The 21898-nt window shown below is 41.4% G+C and overlaps 2 protein-coding genes and 1 long non-coding RNA gene across 4 annotated transcripts in view; 2 read left to right on the top strand and 1 right to left on the bottom strand.

Annotated features, from left to right (window-relative positions):
* Positions 1-3925, bottom strand: part of LOC109529546 (clumping factor A-like) — a 6205-nt gene extending 2280 nt beyond the window's left edge. The window contains exon 1 of one of the 2 annotated variants that reach the window (XM_019892967.1): positions 3834-3925. The gene's annotated coding sequence lies outside the window, so the exon portion shown is untranslated. The remainder of the gene's footprint in view (positions 1-3833) is intronic. The other variant, XM_019892974.1, reaches the window with a different exon arrangement.
* On the top strand, positions 1995-3792 carry LOC109529591 (uncharacterized). The gene is made up of 2 exons (XR_002170866.1): positions 1995-2371; positions 3698-3792. It is a non-coding gene; the product is annotated as an uncharacterized LOC109529591 (long non-coding RNA).
* A 9865-nt stretch (positions 3926-13790) lies between the features above and the next one.
* The window catches only part of LOC109529495 (arylsulfatase I), a 43901-nt gene continuing 35793 nt past the window's right edge, over positions 13791-21898 (top strand). The window contains exon 1 of the mRNA XM_019892914.1: positions 13791-13863. The gene's annotated coding sequence lies outside the window, so the exon portion shown is untranslated. The remainder of the gene's footprint in view (positions 13864-21898) is intronic.

Here is a 21898-nt window from a genome sequence, read left to right as displayed (position 1 = left end):
GTCCACAAGCGGGGGGCTAGGGGTGCGCACCCCCAGCCAATAACGCTGGGGAACAATTTTTGAAAAAAATAAAATTCTGTTAAGTTCTATTTTTATGCCGATTAAAACTAAACTTTGCATGCTGATATCAAAATTGCCATAAGATTTTTTTTTTTCTCCAGGTAGTTTTAATGCCATTTGCGTTCCAATTGTCTGGTCCGGATGGCCGTTTTATTGACGGCCGCGTTGTAGTGAGAAGGTCCGGCGACAAGATGGCGGCACAAGGAGGAAGAAGATAAACTTTAACACCACATATGTTGTTTTAAGTGTGCAAACAAATGTTCAGGAAAGAGACTGACATCAATAGTACTCATAGCAAAGCGCAGTCCCTCAATAGCTGCAACACAGATACTTGAGATAACAGTTCCTCTTTTGATGTTGACATGTCCTCTGGAGGGGTCATAAAAGTAGTGGGGGTGAGGGGGTACCAAAGGTGATTGTAATCACAGTAAGCAGGAAATACCTTCAACAGCATTCTACATTGTTTCATTCAAATCCAGCTAACAGAGAGGAATCATATCTTAACAGGTGCCACAAGAATATATCATGTGAATGTCATCTGTCAAGTCGGTTTAGTCTGGTTCAGTGCGTCAAGCTTCCATGGGAAAGTTACTGCATCGTTGTTCAAGGAGGAAGTGCAATATTACGTTCACATTTTCAAAGAAAAATTCTGATGTGCAATGCAACTGTCGTGGTTCAGTCTTGGTGGGGGTGCGTGCTCAAACGAGTGGCTCAGAGGTCTGAGCAACAGCCAATAACGCTGGGGAACAATTTTTGAAAAAAATAAAATTCTGTTAAGTTCTATTTTTATGCCGATTAAAACTAAACTTTGCATGCTGATATCAAAATTGCCATAAGATTTTTTTTTCTCCAGGTAGTTTTAATTCCATTTGCGTTCCAATTGTCTGGTCTGGATGGCCGTTTTATTGATGGCCGCGTTGTAGTGAGAAGGTCCGGCGACAAGATGGCGGCATGGTAACAAGTTTCAAATCCAATCCTACATGGCCTTCCACATCGAGGCACTGCACTAAAATTACAATTCCTTTGGATTTAAATTAGTTTCAGAGGTGTCAAAAGTATTCACGTTCATTCCTCAAGTAGAAGTATAGATATTGGGTTTTAAAAAGATTTAGAAATTTAAGTATCAGCTCAAGCTTTTTACTCATAAAAGTGTAAAAGTTATGGTTTCAAAAATTCTTATGATCACAATATATTACTCCAGTCCTAAAAGCTTTACACTGGCTCCCAATTAGCTGTAGGATAGATATTTAAATTCTGCTATTGGAAAATAAATCACTTAATGGTTTGGGTCCTGAACACATCAAACAAATTCTGATTGAGTATAAACTTCGAGAACTTTGAACTGTGAAGCCTTGGGTCACTTAATATTTTCTAAACAGAATAATAAACAGGAATCACGACACGGGGAATGTCCTATCTGGCTGCAACACCCTCTGGGCGTTATGGTAACGTTTAAACCTGCCTTCAAAATAAGATACATCGCAAATACAAAGTGCATAAAAAAATACAACTCGTCATAGCCGCATATTATGCAGAGTGGGCCTGGTGCATGGGAATCTCCCGCTCTTGAGATAAATCCGTATTTTAAGCAGGACTCCTGATACTGTCTATTAAATGTGGCCTTCTATTTCTTGAAAGTCGAAGGCTCCTCTTCTGTCTCCTGGCTGTGCCTTTTCCCCTTCCCAAAGAAGCTTTCCAAAGATGTTGTTTTTTACCCATTTTGCTCACTCCTGGGTTTCATTTTAGCGATACCCCATCACGTGACCGAAAAGCCCTCCTTGACCTGCGTCAAGAGACACATACTGTAGATGGATGTAACAGAGAATTGGAGAGTTTTTCAAAACAAAACAGCTTCTGAAATGAATCAAACGGAAGTAATGCAAGTTATTCATTCTTTCTGTGCGGCCCGTTACCAAATGACCCACGGACCGGGGATTAGGGACTGCTGTTATAAAACACACGTGGAAACTTTTTTTTTTTTTGTGCCAAAGAAAAGTTTATTGTGACATTAGTTCACTTTTGTCAGTTTAAAGCCCAATCAAAACTGCCAAATTAAGACCAACACCGACATATCTTTGTCGCCCAGAGCAGTTGTTAAATTACGATGCATCCCATTGTGTTTAGCACACTTCTCGGCACCACAGCGTTAAATACATATGCCCCATCATCCAAGTTAAGGATCGGGCTGCCCAGGCTCTCCCTCGAAGTCGGGATCGAACACCGGATCGATCATGGGATCGACCACGGGATCGATCAGGGGACCATCGCCAAAATCATCACTGGAACCTTCCTCGAACTCTTCCTCGGGATCGTCTGCAAAGAAATTGTCGACCTTTTTGTGGATTTTGTTAAAATAGAGCGTGGTGGCTTAGCGCAAGCGCATTTTATTTGCATTCTGGGCACGGAGGTTTTCTCTGGGAGTCTCAAGAATCTTCTGAAGTCTCTCATAACAACAGAAAATCTTGCTAGATTTATTGCTCATCCAAATAAATGGATGACAAGTTATAAAAAGCACGTTGATTTTTGAAAATTCAGCTGGCAAAGCCTCTATTCCTTCACAATGGTTTTAGTAAGGCACGTGTATCATGAGTTGACAAACAAAGTGTCAAAAACAAACAGGAAGTCTTGTATTTTGCTTCGAGCTTAGTATTGTTGGGTCATTTTGGTCTCGTAGACAAGAGACCCGTTTGTCTAATTTCTATTTCTGTTTGACTGCCAAGGGGGGTTGACAGTAGAGATTGAATGACTGGAGTCTTTGCAGTGGTGGTCATCAAGTCGGTATGAGTTCATCAACGACCTCATTGTAGATACTTAATTTGTTGTCACTTCACTGTGTTTTGCCTCCCAACACAAGCTCACCCTGTTAAAAAAAAAGCAGCAGAGACTAGCATGGTTTTGTTGTATTTTCGTGCTGGTCATGCTGTGGTCACCAGCTGGGTGGCTGTGGCTCACTTGGTAGCGCGGGTTGCCCAGCGACCAAAAATCTGTGGGCTCACCTCCAATTTGTGTCATGCCTGAACACCACACCAGGGAGGTGTCCAGGAGCCACCAATTTGAAATTAGGATTATGCGACCAATCCTAAATTGTGAAGGAATTGAGTGTCGTTGGAGCAGAGCAGTAAAGTTTGATGACTTGCCATAAAAGAAGAATTACAAGTCGACAAGTCGTTGTTTCAAATGTCGGATTTTTACTTGATGTTGCACGGCACTTTGTATGCAGCTACGGTTGTTCGAAAGTGCTCCATAAATAATATTGAGTCGAGAACTGACGGCGCTCTTGAGTTGAGTTTGTGCCCTTGGGGCACCTGCAAGATTTTTCACATGCCTCGCTCAGGTGTCAGTTATGAGCACAATTAAGACACTTACGGCCGTTGGCTAGGCTAGGAGTTGATTTTCGAAATTGTGAGGTGATTGAGTGCAAAAAGAAAAAAAGTCACACCCAATAAGATGCAAAGACAAACCCGTCCTAACGATTTTGTCCAACTGCGATCAAATTTGAATAACGTACACACACGAGACAGGTCAATGCAAAAAAAAAAACATGCCTGGAACCCCCCATCCCTCACCGAAAGGCTGCCATTTTGTCACCCCCCCCCTCCCCATGCTTTTCTTCCATTCTTTGCATGCAAGAAATGAGGTGCCTACCTTGACCCATGGAAAGGGAGGGCATGGCCACCAGTGCCAGCAGCAGGAAGATGACGTGGAATCTCATGGTTTCTTCTCAAGGCAGGAGAAGGCGAGCTCGCTGTCTGCCGCCGATTTGAATCAGGGCTCTTTTATACCAAGCTCGGTGGATATCAAACATCCCAACCATCCACCACTCAACCACAACTTGAGCTTGTGGTTGCATGCCACGGAAGCACCATACATCCACAAGGTGCCACTTAATATCGAAACCGGTTCTGATTGTTTTTTTTTTTTTTTTTTCAAATGCCACGAGACGGAAATGAAGCTTTTCTTTTCTTTTGATTTCGAATCACCTCCGAAATTATAAGGTTTTACAAGAATATATCATGTGAATGTCATCTGCCAAGTCGGCTTAGTCTTGTTTAGTGTGCCAAGCTTCCATGAGAAAGGTGCTGCAGCATTGTTCAATATTACGTTGACATTTTCATAACAAAATTCTGATGTGCAATGCAAATGTCGTTGTTCAGTCTTGGTGGGGGTGCTTGCTCAAATGAGTGGCTCAGAGGTCTGAGCACCAACCAATAACGCTGGGGAACAATTTTTGGAAAAAAAAAATTCTGTTGAGTTATATTTTAATACCGAATGAAACTAAACTTGGCATGCTGATTCCAAAATTGCTGTAAAGTATTTTTTTTTCTCCACAAATTAGCTGTGGAGATCAAAACGAATCCTTCAGATTAGCAAAATTCTACTGATTAGCTGTCGTAAGACTGGAGTAAGAGCTGATTACGATTGGATTTCTCTATAGCTGTGTGTGGAAACTTGTTTGTAGAGGCAAAATTGAGACGATTTGGTGAGAGGTGTGTGCAGCTCCCACAAGGTTGATACTGTCAATATCTGCAAACAGAAAGCTAGGATAGTAGGAATTAAAACTGTTAGTGCTGGCTTTTCTCATAACCTTGGACATATTTAGTTTATTCTGGTTTTTTTTTTTTTTTTTTTTTTTTTGTGTGTGTTTGTTTTCAAAGCTTGTAACGATTCCATCTTAGCATTTTATTCCGGTTCGTGTATTTCATGTTTGAATAAAATGGGGATCCTATAGCTCAAAAACTTGTCGTGATAGATCGTAGAAGGGGTTCCGTCAGTCGTCATCTGTACCTGTGGGTAAAAAACAAAAAACAAAAAAGGACGTTTCGCTTCTCTCACAGAAGCTTCGTCAGCGGTAGACAACTCTGAAGTCTCCGTGAAGACTCCGGGAATTCCCGCTGTGAGAGAAGCGAAACGTCCTTTTTTTTTTTTTTTTGTTTTTTTTGTTTTTGTTTTTTACCCACAGGTACAGATGACGACTGACGGAACCCCTTCTACGATGGAACTTTCCTGTACGACTGAGAGCCTCCACAAGCATTGTCGCGATAGAGGAAAAACTGAGATCACTTGTGAATTTCGCACTCACAAACTCGTTCCATGATTCGATTTGTTGACAAATTGCAACTACTGTCGGTGACTAATTGATTCGCAAAACAACTTTGTTGGCAGCCCGAGTTGACAGTCATTATTGTATAGCCAGCACAATTTGGATTACTGCTCAATATGAAACGATATCATTGACGTGACATGCATTAAACTTGCCAGAGAATGTTTGTCTGCCTCTTGGGCTTTATTCCACTTTCTGTGAACGGAGCCTCAGTCTGTTAAACTTGTATTTGTTGATTTACGTGCGATATTTTATTTGTCCTGCATTGCAATGCAATGTTCAGTATGTAAAATTGTTTGCTTTTAAAAAGGGGGCTCCGTCTGTCAAACTTTTATGCTGGTGCTCTGAAGAAAAAAAAAAAAGTTGGGCGCCAATGCAATCCGTTATTCTAGACCGGGGGTCAGGAACCTTTTTGACACAAACTTTTATGCTGGTGCTCTGAAGAAAAAAAAAATGGATTTCAATGAGAGCCACATTATACGCGGCGAGCTTGCACCCGTTTCAGGAGCTTGCACGCTTCCTTTCTGCGGTCTCCCGCAGGGTATTTTGATGCGAACGTAGCATGGCGCGTGTCAAAGTGCCGCTTTACATTCGACCATTTCATCGATGGTATTTTGTCATTGCGAATTAGACACACCGCAGAACCTGTTCTCTCCACAAAGGTGAATCCTTCGGTCCATTCGTCCTGAAGTGTACCATACTTAAATCATCTGGCTTGTCACCCGACAGATGGAGGCAGTCCGATTCTTGCCACGGAGGATTATTTTTTTTTGTCCTGTAGATTGGGTCGTGATTGGACGACTGGTGGGAATACGTCCTTGGCCTCTTGGTCGGACCGTGCCTTCTTTTCAGCTGCAACGAAATTGGAGAAATGTTTTTTATTTGTGAAATTATCCATTTGCATTTAGACTTGGGAGTGGTTCTCTGGAGGCAGTCTCGGGAGTCCTCGGATGTCTCCAACAGCAACAACAACAACAACAACACAAAATATTGCTAGATTTCTTCCTCGTTGTTTTTTGAGGAGAGAATTAATTGAGGATATCCGGTTAAACGTTCAATTATTGAAAATTCAGCCGCTGAAGCCTATATTCTTCGAGCACCTGAAACTTAGTTGGGTTGTCTGCGATTGGTAGACATGGCTAGGAAACAGAAACTTTCATGTTGACGGAAATGGAAGGGTCAATATTGGTTTGCCATAAAGCATTTGGTTCTTGGTTAGCTTATTTTTAAGGAGGGGTTTGATTTCAGCCACTGTAATGAGTACAATTATGAAGTGGAGTTGTTTGTTTCGTGCACCTGCAAGCTTTTTCATTGCCTCAGAGGTTTAATTAGACAATTACCGGGAGGTCAATTATATCTGACATTCGCTCCATGCCGATTGACCCACCCCAAAGCCTCAAGAATCTGTGCCCGAAAATAAACGGAAAATCTGCTGTTTTACTTCGAATTAGACAATTTTGTACGTTTCAAGGACGCCTAAAACAGAAACAGGTTTAAGAGATTTTGTCTGGATGCTATCAAATTTGACACGTGTATACTAGACAGGCTATTCCAGGCCTATGTTGCCTTCAAATATGAACTTCTCCAAATGAGATGTTTTTTTTGTTTTTTGTTTTTTTTTTAGTTCAGCCCCTGAAATCGATTTGGCTTCGCAACCAGAAATTTATTAGATACAGGTATGTCTATTATTTAAAAAGTCTGACAAACCCATGCCAAAAAAGACACAGGCATTCAGCCATTTTGAATTGACACGGTCAATCCTCCCCGAGTGGAGTATTTAAAATCATTCATCCCCCAAAGCCATTATCACGGTGCAAAATAAAATTTGGTACACATGCCTATCATGAGCAGACCAACAAAAAAAGTCTCAAAATGCATGGCCAATAAAAGAGAGGTAATACAAAATTGTGAAGGATGCCTGAAAATACTTACATTTTTTTTCTGCGAATTTGCTCGGAAGCAGTCATTTGAGTCATTTCCAGATGTGCTTCAAAGATGGCCGTTGGAAAGATTTTGTGCGATTGTTGCCATTTTTGAACGACGTACTGCTCGGTAGGCGGGTGATGCAAAACGCTGAATGGTTGCATGCTGGCAGCGCATCGCGTAGTGATACATTTGATAGTCACGTCTCCGAAATGTGTCAACCATCAGTTTTTCAACCTCCCAAAAACTGGGTGCCCCACGTTTTTCTTTTTTTTCCCCATTTTGTCCCGATCAGGAATCGGCAAGATACCGACAACATTCTTGGAACAGGCAAGCAAATCACATTTTAAGATGCTGGTTACATAAATGTCATTTGCAAAATAGGTCATTGCTCTTTGCAGAACAGTCCCAAGCTGTTTTTATTTACCATCTAATGTTGGGCGAAGCTTGGCATCAAAGTCAGCTAATCATTTCAAGTAAATGCCTCGAATGGAATGGGTGTGAGTGGTGAAAAAAACAAAAACGTTGCAATGTGCTGATGGAATGAATTTCAAAGGAAATGAACATTGAATACCTCCATCCATCCCTCCATTTTATGATCTGCTTTATCCTCACAAAGGTCGCGGGCCATGCTGGAGCCTGTCCTAGCCGTCTTCAGGAAGTAGGCGGGGGACACCCTGAACCGTTTGCCAGCTCTGTATGTAAAATTATGTCAACACTAAAATTCAAGGGAAGTGATTTAAGGACTTCTTTGTGATGACTTTTACTGCGGGTAAAAGGAACCCCCGACCCATTTAACCCTCAGCATGACCCAAAAAGACAGGCAGTAAAATTGTTGAAAAAAAAGGTGTGAACTGAGAAAACTTTTTTTTTTTGTTTTGTTTTGAAAGCCATGCAGTGGAAAATTTGTGCTGGTGCACCAAAGGAAAAAAGTTGGAGCGCAACTAGTTAGTCGAGAGCCTTGCCCCATAAGAAAGAGCAGCGAAACCCTCCTGTCTTGTTACGATCACATTTCACGTTATAAGCTGCTCCAGCAAAATCGCACGACATGATTGTAATACACGGTGATGTCTCGTCATCTCTCTGTTCAGTACAACGTAGGGCACAGCGTGGTGTTCGCTCATCGTTTTCAAGGATTGATCTTACTTGTATGTTTTCTTTTTTCTTAACCTCAACTACTAATGACCCTCCCAATTTTTGCGTTATAAAAATCGAATGCAGTCTGTGTGTTTCAAAGTTTGCTTGGAAAAAGGAAAAAAAGAGCCTGTACAGATGTGTTCTGAAGACACTCAGGAAACTTTTCAAATGCTCAAGACAAGGAAGTGTTTATTGTGAGATTTGAAACTCTTCCTGGGAATCTTCCTCAGACTTTTTCAACAAATCATCTGGCTTGTTGTCACGAGACAGATGGAGGCAGTTTGATTCTTTCCATGTTGGAGTTTTCATCATCTAGATTGCGTCTTGATCTGAAGCCCGGTGGGGCAATTTCTCTGGCCATCTCCATCTCTTCAACTGCGAAGAAAATGCAGAACTTTTGTTTATATGGTTAAAGCATGCATTTGTACCATTCATTTGCAGTCTGCAGTGATTCTCTGAAGGAAGTCTCGGAAAGCCCCCAGATCCAATAACAACGCAAAATGTTGCCAGATTTCTTGCTTGGAGCTTTTCGTTGAAAAATATAATTGAGGACTTTCAGTAAAAATGGAAAATTCAGCCTCCCTCTGAAGCCTGCATGACTGAAGCACCTGAAACTTAGTTGTCACTGACTCGAGACGTTTGATTACGGCCACTGATTGGTACAAAGCCTGTTATCAGACACTGTGACGTGTGGCAATGATGGTTTGCGTGCAGTTCCTTTGGCCACCATTGGGAGCATCCCGCTTCTCCTGCTGACTTGGTGTCGCACCTGGCAACCATCAATGCTTAGGTAGAGAGGACATTGAGGTGTGGCGAGGATATGCAGGCTTATTTTACTGTTGATCAGGAACTCCAGTCCTCTTCGTTTCCTTGTTTGAACTTATTTTCGGTTGCCTGAAGTGCTCCCGTTTGTCTCTGCCGTCATTTATGTGTTGCTGTCTCTAAATAAGCTACATTTTGAGTACAATGGTGAGTTGTCGGGCGCACCTCTAAGGTTTCTAATTGCCTCAGATGTTTAATTCAAGTCATTTATGTCAATTACATTTGACATTTTGCACATGTCACAAATAGACCCACGTCAAAAGTGTCAAGAACCCATGTACCAAAAGATACAGGAAGTCTGCCATTTGGTTTGAAAGCAGATTTTTTGTACATATTCAGGGTCTCTCAAACACAAACTGGTCTTGAGAGATTTTCTCCTGTTGCTATCAAATTTGTATGACAAACATTAAACGGGCTATTCCAAGAACATCTTGTCAATGCAGTTTAATTTTTTTTTAATTAATTTTTTTAGTCTTATCGATGGCACTGTATTGAACAAAAGCAGTGAAGAAATGGCAAGTTGTTAAACAGAGGCCCAATGTTAAACAGAGAGTGCCATCTCATGTCCAAAAAATAGAACTGCTTCAAAAAGCAAATTTTAAGTTGAATTTTCTCATCACTCTTGCAAAAATCATAGAAAACAATTCTGGTGAGTTTGTTCAGTTTTTATGTGTGTGTGTGTGTGTGTGTGTGTGACACCCCCCAACTCGACCTGAAGCCAGTTTTGATTAGCAACCACAAATTTGTTCGATATGTCAATGATGAGTTGACGGACAAAAATAGTATCAAAAACGCATGCCCCAAAAAATCGAGTGATGCAGAATGGCGAATGGTCACATGTTGGCAGATGACTTACGTTCAATCACACTCTCAAACTTGCCGTTTTCTTTGGTCTCGCTCGCTGTTGACAGAAAAGTAGACATTCATTTCTCAGTATTTTGTAAACCGTCATCTAGTTTTCCAACCTCAAATTTTGCGTAATCCTATTTTTGTCCCAATGTGTCCTGATAGGAAAAGGGGAGCATACCGTCAGCATCCATGAAAAAGGCAACCGTGGCCACCAGCGCCAGGAGCAAGAAGATGACTTGGGCCTTCATGATTTCTTGTTCTCAATGCAAGACAAGGTGAGTTCACTGAATGCCACCAATCTGAACCCAAGAACATTTATATCATGCTGGGCGTGTCATATCAAAAGTCCGCCCCGTCACCTTTAAATTGTAATGATTTACCTCCTTCTTGCACGCCATCCTAAAACCAGTACGTGCAGCACTTAAATACAATTTCCTGAATCCATAGGGGAACCACTCATCAACAAGTTTGGTGCGAGTGTTGGAATACCATTACAAACGGAAGAAAAACTCTCCTGTCTTGTCTTGTATACATGATCACATTTTTTCACATGAATGCCATATGCAAAGTAGATTATCTCTTTCGTCGGGACAGTATGAACTTTTATTCGGCTCCATCTAATGTTGGGCCGAGCGAGGTGTCAGTTAGTTTCAAGGACACACCTTGAATTGTGAGGAATGAGAGGACTTGTTTATCACTGAACTGCGATGGTGTTGAACTGCTGCATTGTGCTGATGGGGTGAGAGCAAAAGGAAATGAACGCCGAATAACTGTATACTGAAATTTATACATTCCAGAATTCAAGCGTTTAAATAAAATTCCCTCAATACAAGGCATCCACTCATAAACAATTTCGTTAGTTTTTTGGAACGTCATCAATCATAGAAGAAAAATTCTCCCTTCTTGATTTGTACACATGATCACATTTTTTCACATGGATGCCATATGCAAAGTAGATGATCTCTTTGTTCGGGACAGTGTGAACTTCGATTGTGCACCATCTAATGTTGGGCAGAGCTGGGTGTCAAAGTTAGATCATCGTTTCAAGGTTACGCCTTGAATTGTGAGGAATGAGAGGACTTGTTTATCGCTGAACTGCGATGGTGTTGAACTGCTGCATTGTGCTGATGGAATGAGGGCAAAAGGAAATGAACGTCGAATACCTGTATACTGAAATGTATACATTCTGGAATTCGAACCCCAAGTATATAAAAAAAAAAAAAATCGAAGTCGAGGTGTCTCAAACCCAGGGTGGGTAAAAATTGGTTGATCAAGGCATCACAGTAATTTCAAATAAAAAGATCAGTCGCTAGTCACCCCAGGATTCCAACTAGCAATTTATAGAATTTCTATTTCAGTACGATTGTCAGGAGGGGATTGACAAGAGTCTTTAACTTGCCAACACTGAGTGGCACTTGATTCATTGATTTTAACCAGGTTGGAAAATAGATATTCATTTTTTTTGTGTGTATATGTGTATTATGATGGAAGAGAAGGAGAGACAATTCAATAAGACACCTAAGAACTGTTTTCGCTTCTGAAAATATGGCATGAAATGAGACAGCTGGGATAGGCTTAAGCTCACAGTTTGGAAAATGAATGAATGAATGAATATTTCCTTTAATGATGACTGAAAAGGCAAGGTCGATATAGGTTCGTCATGAAACATATGATTCAAAATGAGCTTTCTTTGAAGAAAGGGTTTGATTCAAGACAATTTAAATATTTGTGGAATAAAGCCTTTGAATAAACCCCGATCGATCATTTTGAATACAGTGACGAAGCTTTTTTTTCTGGGCATGATCAAATGATTACCGTAATTAATTTAGAAAATTACGTCAATTACATTTGACATTTTGGACTGGTGATAAGGCACACATCAAAGTCTCAAGAACCTGAGCCCGGAAAGACCCTGGCTGTCCGCCATTATGTTTTAAAGCGGACATTTTGCATCTTTCCATAGTCCCTCATAGACAAACTGGAGATTTTGTCCGGTCGCTATCAAATTTGAATGACTTCTATAGACTATTCCATGCTCATTTTGACCATTTCCAGGGGTCCTTCGGAAATGAACTTCTCCACCTGGAATGTTCGGAAAAAAAAAAATCAGCTCCTGAAGCCAGCGAACATTCAGACCTGCTGTGATGCGGCCTCTGTATCATTGTCTTGTGGTGAAGAAGGAGCTGAGCCCAAAGGCAAAGTTCTCAATTTACCAGTTGATCTACATTCCTACACTCACCCGTGGTCATGAGCTGTGGGTCGTGACCAAAAGAACAAGATCCCGGAAACAAGTGACCAAAACGAGGTTCATCCACAGGGTGTCCAAGTTCTCCCGTCCAGATAGTGTGTCGCATTGCCCTGAGGGCTGTCCCTGATGTTGAATGTAGAAGGTCCCGAGTCGCATATTTGCTCATTCTTGATTGTCGGATTACATTTTAAAAAAAATATTGCAAATATATATGACTCATATCAAAATATTTTGTCGCGATTGGTGTAGTTGTACACTCGTCTGACTTGTGTGTGTGGGCAGCGATGGATCAGTGATGGTGTGGGTGTGAATGGTTGTTTGTCTCTTTGTGTCCTGTGACCGGCTGGCGACCATTTCAGGGTGGAGTCCGCTTTTTGCCCAAAGTCAGCTGAGAAAAAGGCTCCAGCACCCTCTCACAACTCCGTTCAGGATAAGCGGTGTTGAAAATGGATGGATGGATATCAAAATATAACATTTCTTTTTCAACATAAAGGTCTTGGCCATGTTTTACATTTTTGCACACTTTATAGCATTCTTTTTTTTAGCCTCAACGACGAATGACCTCGCGAGTTTTTCTGTTTTGAAAATGTAATGCTGCCTGTGTTTCAAAGTTTGCTCGCCTCAATCGAGATCCTTGGGTTATTTTGACAAAAAAGCCTGTGCAGATATGGTATGAAGACACCCAGGAACGTTTTCAAATGCTTCAGAAAAGGAAACGTTTATTGTGAGATTTGAAACACTTCCTTGGAATCCTCCTCAGATTTTGACATCAAATCATCTCGCTTGTCACGCGACACCTGGAGGCAGCATGTTTCTTGCGATGGAGGATTTCTTGTCATGGAGATTGCGTCTTGATCTGATGCCTGTTGGAGGGGATACTCTGGCTATCCCCTTTTGAACTGCAAAGAAAATGAAGAACTTTTGTTTAGATGGTTAAGGGACGGATTTGCACCATTCATTTGCAGTCTCGATGCAGAGTGGTTTTCTGGAGAAAGTCTCAGATGTCGCCGCTTGTTTTACTTTTGGTCGGGAACTCCAGTCCATTTGGTTTGCTTGTTTAAGCTTCTTTTCGGTTGAATAAAGTACTCCTTTTTTGTCTCTGGCGTCCTTTATGTGTTGCTGTTTCTTCATGAGCCAAAGAGGCCTAAACAAACACCCATCAATCATGTTGAGTACAATGGTGAGTTGTCGGGCGCACCTCGAGGCTTTCTAATTGCCTCACATGTTTTTGTCAATTACGTTTGACATGTGGCACACGTTGCCAGTAGACACATCTCAAAGTCGCAAGAATCCATGAACTCCCAACACTACCTGAAGCTAGTTTTGATTAGCAACCACAAATTTGTTCGATATGTCTATGATGAGTTGACCGACAAAAAAAGTATCAAAAACGCATGCCCAGAAAAATCGAGTGATGCAGAATGACGAATGGTGACATGTTGGCAGATGACTTGCATTCAATCACATTCTCAAACTTGACGTTTTCTTTGGTCTCGCTCGCTGTTGACAGAAAAATAGACATTCATTTCTTGGTATTGTGTAAACCGTCATCAAATTTTCCAACCTCAACGTTTTGCATAATCCTATCTCCCCCCCATGTGTCTTTCTAAGAAATGGGGAGCATACCATCAGCATCCATGAAAAAAGCCACCGCAACCACCAGCCCCAAGAGCAGGAAGACGACTTGGGCCCTCATGATTTCTTATTCTCAATGCAAGACAAGGTGAGTTCGCTCACTGCATGCCACCAATCTGAACCCAAGAACATTTATATCATGCTGGGCGTGTCATATCAAAAGTCCGCCCCGTCACCTTTAAATTGTCATGATTTACCTCCTGCTTGCATGCCATCGTGGCGCAAGTATGTACAGCATTTAAATAAAATTCCCTAAATACAAGGTATTGTTAAGATATGATTCCTCTCTGTTAGCTGGATTTGAAAGAAAAAATGTAGAATGCTGTTGAAGGTATTTCCTGCTTACTGTGATTACAATCACCTTTGGTAACCCCTCACCCCCACTACTTTTATGACCCCTCCAGAGGACATGTCAACATCAAAAGAGGAACTGTTATCTCAAGTATCTGTGTTGCAGCTATTGAGGGACTGCGCTTTGCTATGAGTACTATTGATGTCAGTCTCTTTCCTGAACATTTGTTTGCACACTTAAAACAACGTATGTGGTGTTAAAGTTTATCTTCTTCCTCCTTGTTTGATTACCGGCCCCCCAAGTGTCTCTTCCGTTGTTCCCCCGCACCTTGGGTCGGTCCCTGATCGCTGTTAGGCCCCCCTGGGAAGACCTCTTATCTCAGGATGTATACACAGCGGGGGTTCTGTAACTTGCCATCACACCAAATGGTGGGTAGTGGTGGTCTAGTCTCACCTCACCACTCCCAACTTCTTCTTAGCCACACCGGGTCAGATGTCATGTTACTTTCTTTGTTTCCGGGATTTGCATGAGAGGCGTACCTAACCGCCTCTCATTATCATATTGTCTCTATATAATCTCATGAATGTGTTTCTTCTATGCTTCCTGATTCATATCTGGACCCCTCAGGAGCCCGAATCGATTCGTAAACTGCAGAAAATAAATTAAAATCCTTCGAAGGAACTGTTCATCGTCTCCAGCCTTTATTTGGTTAACCAACATCCTCATCATCCGAAATTCAACGAACACGCGAGGAAGAGGAGGCCGCTCTTCCCCCAACAGTATCCACTCATAAACGATTTCGTTTCTTTTTTGGAACATCATCAATCATAGAAGAAAAATTATCCCTTCTTGATTTGTACACATGATCACATTTTTTTCACTTGACTGCCAAATGCAGAGTAGATGATCTCTTTGTTCGGGACAGTGTGAACTTTTATTGTTCACCATTTAATGTTGGGCACAGCTGGGTGTCAAATTTACATAATCGTTTCAAGGTTATGCCTTGATTTGTGAGGAATGAGAGGACTTCTTTATCGCTGAACTGCAATGGTGTAGAACATACATAAATATGTAACAATGAGAAAAATTACTTCTCGACACACTTAAGCTATCATTGACTTTAGCTTAGCAGCCAACAGCTAACAGCAGTGGCCTACTTCTCCTGTTTAAGTAGAGTGCCTGTAAAAAGTCAAGTACACGATTGAGGAGCCCAAAACAATTAAAAACACTTCATCTCACTACAGTATGAGTGGTATGACTTCGTGATGATGCTTTGCCAAGGCTCTCATGCAAAAACAATTGCTAAGAGAGCTTGCTAATCTCGTTTGGACTTCCCATGCATGGTGTAACTGTAACCTTCCAATAATTTAGTTGCTGCTTACCATGCATGGCCACTAGGTGGTACTGTGTGACACAATCAAATGCACAGACAGGCGTACAATGGCAAGAGTGACATCTGCTGGCCAAAAATTAACACTTTTTTTTTTTTTTTTTTTATAACCACAACAGGTCCAATACATCTGTTTTTCTTTATGTTGCGCTTTCACAACAGCTCGCTCATCCTCACGAGGGTTATGGGCGTGCCTCACTCACCCAAAATGGCTTTCTGTAACTGAATGGAATCTTCATTCTTGCTCTCTGTTGGAAGAAAAGTAAACATTCACATCTCAACATTGTGCCCCCCCCAGTTCAAATACAAGCGGAGACTCTGCATAAAAAAAAAAAAAAACCAACAAAAAAAAAACAAGTTCAGGGTGTGCGAGACTGGCAAAGCTGCTATCAAACAAGATGTCAAAATGTCACTTGACCTGTTAATGTTTTTTCAAGCAAATACAACCTCCAAATGATGCAAATTCGACAAATGATTATTTTCCGTTTTCACATCCAATAAAATGTCTTGACACACTGCTGTCCAACATAACTTGGAACAGTTCATTTGAACAAAAACTACACTAAAAAACCGAGTAAAAAAAAAAAAAAGAGTTGATAAAAATGAGCGAAAAACATCCTTTGCGTAAATATTTAGAGTACAGCGTAAGAAATCGTGAGTATACCGTCAGCATCCATGAAACAGGCAGCCATGGCAGCCAGTGCCAGAAGCAGGAAGACGATGTGGGCCCTCATGATTTCTTCTTCTTCTTCTACTACTTCTTCTTCAACGCAGGAGAATGTCAGCTCACAATCTGCCGCCGATTAGACCCCGAGATTTATATATATTCACGGTGGCCGGTCAGGGCGTGTTTGAAGCAACCCAACCATCTGCCCTGTCAACTTGAAGGTGGGGTTCATCCTCATTAATTAATTAGCTCCCTGATGCTATGCAGTGTATCTGTACGATGTACATGAGTAAGCACGTACAACCAAGATGTATGTGGTTTTGGGAATTCCATGCGTAACAGTAGCAAAGGAGTCTTGTTTTTTAATTACATTTTAAATTAAAAGTCGCCACAGCAATGTGTCACATAAATGCCAGATGCAAGGAAACACCTTGAAAATAGTGTGGAAGGACTTGTTCATCTTCCTTTACATTTCCTGCGCTGCATATTGCGCTGATGTTCTGAATGCAAAAGAAAATGTCAAATGCCTGTGCACTGAAATTTACACAAGCTGGAATTCGGACCCCAAGTATTTAAAAAAATAAAATACGCCTTTAAGCCTGGGGTGGGTAAAAATTAATCTGAAATGAAAAAAAGAAAATCTGTAGGTAAGCAATGCTACAATGTTTATGTACTGTACAGTTAAAAAAAAACAGCTGGGTAATAAAGCAAAACCTCAGTGATTTTTCAGGATTTTGTTGGATATGTGCCCTGTGACTGACTGGCAACCAGTTCAGGGTTGAGATGCCTTCCGCCCAAAGTCAGCTGGGTTAGGCTCCAGCAACTCCCCATGACCCTTTTCAGGACAAGCGGTGTTGAAAATGGATGGATTAATACAATTTACTAGGATGCCTTTGCATGTGGGCAAGAAGAGCCATGCAGATGACTAATGCACTCGCGTTATTTTATTTGTCAAAATAATTCTTGATTGTAATGTGATTACTATAAAAAATTCAAAGATATCCATCACAAATGCAGAACTATTTTCATCTTCCTCCGAATCGTCCTCAAAATCAGACCACATCGCTTTTGGAGGCTTTTGTGTGTCTTGACACAAAGAATCTTTGGACATATTGTTGATCCCCAACTCTTGGTTGCACTCCTTCCCCAGCGCCTTGATTGGACTCTTTCTCTTACTCTTTCACTTACTCTTCTTAAACTGCAGAAGGATCGGAGAGCTTTTGTTTGGACAGTCCAACGTATCCATGTGCACCGATCATTTGCAGTCGAGATGCAAAGTGCTTCTCCGGAGGGAGTCTCAGAAGTCTCCAAAAACAACACAACATCTCGCTAGACTTCTTGTTCGTTGCTTTTCGTTGAATAAGTATTCATAAGTAATCATTGAGCACTGCTGCAAAATACTTAATTTTTGAAAATTCAGCCCCCCAAGCCTGTTTTGCTTAAGTGCCTGAAACTTGGTTGACATCTTCTGATAGACATGCCTAACAGACCCACAAAAAAAAAGTGAAGAAACCTTGGCCGATAACACCCATCAAGTCCCGTCTGGTGATTTGCTTTTACGTTGAGGTTCATTTTGGCCCTATAGACAAAGACAAACTCGTTCTAGTCATTTGTAGACATTCTATTTTTGTACAACAGTATGGGTTTTTGATGTTTCAATTGCACAGCACCTCGAGTTGCATTTGGATAAAAATAAAGTTTAATTGATTGATTGATTGAATTGCCGGACAGGGGAGACACTCTTGTCATTGCCAACATTGAGTAGCTGTCGCCTTGTTGCAATACTCGAGTCCAGAGACAGAACCGCGCACCAAAAATGGAGTGATTCAACCAGGGCAGATCATAATTCTTTATTTTTTTGAATGTATTTTGCCGGAGGAATGCCAGAGGCCTTTTAGTAAGACGCCTGTGCATTGTTTTGATTTCTGAAAATATTGCTAAATACATCACCTTTAATATTCGCAGAAAAGTAAGGATCGGTATTACCCTCACCTGAACCCAATGCCTGTTCATAAAGACCTGTTCATCATGCCAAGTGCAATGACAAAAAACCCCTTGAGTCAAATTTTCTCCTTGGCGTACCTTCAAGCTTTTTGCACGACTCAGCCATCGGCACAATTAAGACAATTACGTCAATTAGAGTTGACATTTGGGACACGTGAGAAGACACACATCAGTAGGCTCAAGTTTGGGGCAAACATTTTAAGGCCATTTTGGCCATTTCCGGGGGTTCCTCAAAGATAACGTTTTTTTTTTTTTTAGGCATGCTCAGGTGATTAATTCATTGAAGACAAATATGTCAGTTTCATATGACATTTGGGACATCATGAGACTGCACACATCAAAGTCTCAAGAACGCGTTCCCTGAAAGATGCTGGCTGACTGCCATTATGTTTTGAAGCGGACATTTTGTACCTTTCCAGAGTCCCTCATAGACAAACTGGAAATTTTGTCCGGTAGTTATCAAATTTGATTGACATCCATAGCCTATTCCAGGCTCATTTTGACAATTTCCAGGGGTCCTTCAACAATGAAGTCCTCCACTTGTAATATTTTACAAAATGCAGCCCCTAAAGCCAGGGGACAGTGAGTCCGAGTGGACCATGTTCCGTGTCTCCATTGTTGAGGCATCTGATCAGAGCTGTGGCCGTTGAGGTGGTCGTTGCCTCTCATGGAGGCAATTCCCGAACCTGCTGGTGGACTTTGGTGGTAAGAGATACCTTCCAGCTGAAGAAAGAGTCCTCTTGGGCCTTTTTGGCCTGTGGGACTCCGGAGGCAGTTGACAGATACCACCTGGCCAAGCTGAATGCAGCTTTGGCAGTCACTGAAATTAAAACTGAGGCCTGGGAGGAGGTCCGCTTTTTGTGGCCTCAGTATTACATTTCTGCTTTTTGCAGATCATGTCGTACTTCTGGCTTCTTCAAACCGTGATCGCGACTCTCACTGTAGCTGTTCGCAGCCGAGTGTGAAGTGGTTGGGATGATAATCACCACCTTCAAATGTGAGACCATCCATGGTCCTCTAGTCAGAAAAGGGCAGAATGGCCTCTCCAGGTCGGGCACAAGATCCAGCCCCAAGTGGAAGAGTTCAAGTATCTTGGGTTCATGTGAGGGCAGGTGCGGTGTTTGCTGTGATGCCGTCTCTTTGTCGTTCCCTTGTGGTGAAGAAGGAGCTGAGTCGGAAGGCAAAGCTCTCTTTTACCAGTCGATCTACATTCCTACGCTCACCCATGGTCACGAACTTTGGGTCGTGACCAAAAGAACAAGATCCCAGATGCAAGTGACCAAAAGTGTGAGAAACTCTGTAATCTGGGAGGGACTTAAAATCGAGCCACCGATGCACCTCCACATTGAGAGGAACCAGATGAGGTGGCTTGAACAATTCCACAATTGAAGAGCCGAAAATAATTTAAAACATTATATCTCATTACATTATGAGGGGCATGACTTCCTGCTTATACTCTGCCAAGGCGCTCATGCAAAAATGATTGCTGAGAGAGCCACGTCATCGCGTTTGAACCTCCCGTGCATCGTGCAAGCTTCCAATAATTATAATCCTGCTGCTTACCATGCTTGGCCACTAGGTGGTACTATGTGACACATTCAAATGCACAGTGAAAGGTGTTACATTGGAAACAGTGACATCTACTGGGCAAAGAAGAGCATAACTGGGCTTTTTTTCACAACAGGTGCAATACAGTACAATGCATCTTTATGTCGCGGTTTCAGCTACAGCTGTAACAAAGCGCTTACTCGCACAGAACAATACAACGTATTTAATCATAAATGAGGCACAACATTTTATTGAATAAAATAAATAGTTGTCATTACATTTGTTATGGTTAATATGATACAGTACATGAACAATTGTATTTCTGAAAATAATTCATGATTGGAATATGATTGAGCTAAAAAAAGTTTGCATTTCAATATTTATATTTTCAAAATACAATATTTCACATATTACAAATGACCCGAGCCATCTGTGTTCAAAATCTAACGTGACATTTGAGTTTGCCAATCTAGATCTTTGGTTGTTTTGACTAAAGTTTTCCCAGATATGTACACATGGGAACCTCGTCAAATGAATTAGCCAAGGAAAAGTTTATTGTGAGATTTGAAACTTTTTTTTGGGGGGCGGGGGGGAATTCTTCCATAGTCCTTCAAATCATCCCTGGGTGTTTTTGCCTTTTTGTCGTCTTGACTCGAGGATACGTTTGTCTTGTAGATCGCGTTTTGATCGGACTACTGGTAGGACTCCTTCCACAGCCCATTGGGAGAACTCTTCCTTGTCTTCAACTGCAAAAAAACATGTGAAAGACAGCCTTTCTAAAGATTCTGTGCGATGGCTACTATTTTTGAATGACATGCACTGCTTGATAAGCGGATGATGCAACATCCCAAAGGGTAGCATGACGGCACACAACTATGACTCACGGTCAACCTCATCTTCGTACACCTTCCCTGTTGGAGGGAGAAAAAAAAACTTTCATGTCGCATTGCTTTGTAAAATGCAAAATGGCGAGCGCTCACATGTTGTCAGCTCACGGCAGATTGGTGACTGACTCACCCTCAATCTCAAACTCAATGGAATTTTCGATCTCGCTCTCTGTTGGAAGAATAGTCAAACATTCACGTGTTTTGATTTCGTCAAATACAATGATGCAAATTTCATTATTATTATTATTTTCAGTTTTCCACAACCAATAAAATGTCTTGATACACTTCTGTCCACAATAACTTGGAACAGTGCATTTGAACAAAAACTGTTCTAAAAAAACAATAAGAGTTGATAAAAATGAGAGAAAAACATCCTTTGTGTAGTCATTTGGAGTGCGGTGTAAGAAATCGGGAATATACCGTCAGCATCCGTGAAACAGACAGGCACGGCAGCCAGTGCCAGCAGCAGGAAGACGACATGGGCCCTCATGATTTCTTCTTCTTCGATGCAAGGCAATGTGAGCTCACAATCTGCCGACGATTTGACCCAGAGACTTTTATATATTCACACTGGCCCGTCAGGGTGTGTTCAAACATCCCAATCATCTGCTTTGTCGACTTGAAGGTGGAGTTCATCTTAATTATTTTTGCTACCGCTTGTTCTCCGGCTGGACAATACTCTGTCCTTTATATTTCCAAAATACATGAGGAAGGACGTACGAGCAAGATGTACGTGGTTTTGGGAATTTCATGCCAAATAGCAGGGGTCTTGTTTTCTCATTGCATCTTAAGTTATAAGTCGTCGCAGCAATGTGTCACATAAATGCCACATGCAAATGAAGTTTAATCATATCACTGTTCATGTTAATGTCAACTTTTTTGTTTGTGCCTTCTAATGTTGGGCGGAACTTGGCAATAGAGGTTTGCTGATTGTTTCAAGGATCCACCTTAAAAATCGTGTGCAAGGACTTGTTTGCTTTCCCTTACCTTTACTGCGGCGGCTTAGAACTGTGTCACATTGCGCTGATGGAATGAATGCAAAAGGAAATGAATGCCACGTGTCACGATACAGCACACGTGTACTGAAATTTACACAAGCTGGAATTCGGACCCCGAGTATTTAAAAGATAAAATATCCCTTTAAACCTGGGGTGGGTAGAAATTGATCTGAAAAAAAAAAAAATTGTAGATAAGCAACGCGACAATGTTTATATTTACTGTATAGTTTAAAAAAAGAGCTGGGTAATAAACGACAATGATTTTTCAGGATTTTGGCAAGCCTTTTTAAAAATATATATTTTACTTCACGTTGAAGAGAATCAAAAAATGGAGAAT

This window comes from Hippocampus comes, unplaced genomic scaffold (assembly GCF_001891065.2).
Source record: "Hippocampus comes isolate QL1 unplaced genomic scaffold, H_comes_QL1_v1.1 scaffold496, whole genome shotgun sequence".
In the NCBI taxonomy this organism is placed as follows: Eukaryota; Metazoa; Chordata; class Actinopteri; order Syngnathiformes; family Syngnathidae; genus Hippocampus; species Hippocampus comes.
This window is presented reverse-complemented; position numbering and strand designations above follow the sequence as displayed.